The sequence below is a fragment of the Phaethon lepturus genome, unplaced genomic scaffold (assembly GCF_000687285.1).
Source record: "Phaethon lepturus isolate BGI_N335 unplaced genomic scaffold, ASM68728v1 scaffold44700, whole genome shotgun sequence".
Classification (NCBI taxonomy): domain Eukaryota; kingdom Metazoa; phylum Chordata; class Aves; order Phaethontiformes; family Phaethontidae; genus Phaethon; species Phaethon lepturus.
The window spans coordinates 1-283 of NW_010510605.1; positions in this window are offsets into that span (position 1 = coordinate 1).

The following is a 283-nucleotide window of genomic DNA, read 5'->3' on the forward strand; positions in this document are numbered from 1 at the left end:
TACCGCGGGGCTCCCGAATCGCCTGTAGAAAACACTTCTCGTTAGGGAAGCTCGTGTTTCCGCACGCAAGGCTGTACCGAACGCGCACGTTTGCAAAATGTTAACTCGCTTATTTCGGTATAAATTCTTACTAAACACTCTTAAAAGATTTGGTTTTGCTGCTGCAATTACCGTAGTGTTTCAGCTCTTTCTGAGAGAAAGTGGGTGGCTCTTAAAAGAGCCTTTGGGTTTATTTAAATGAGCAGACTCTAAATTCTTCTAAGTCGTTTTAATTCTTTTTGGG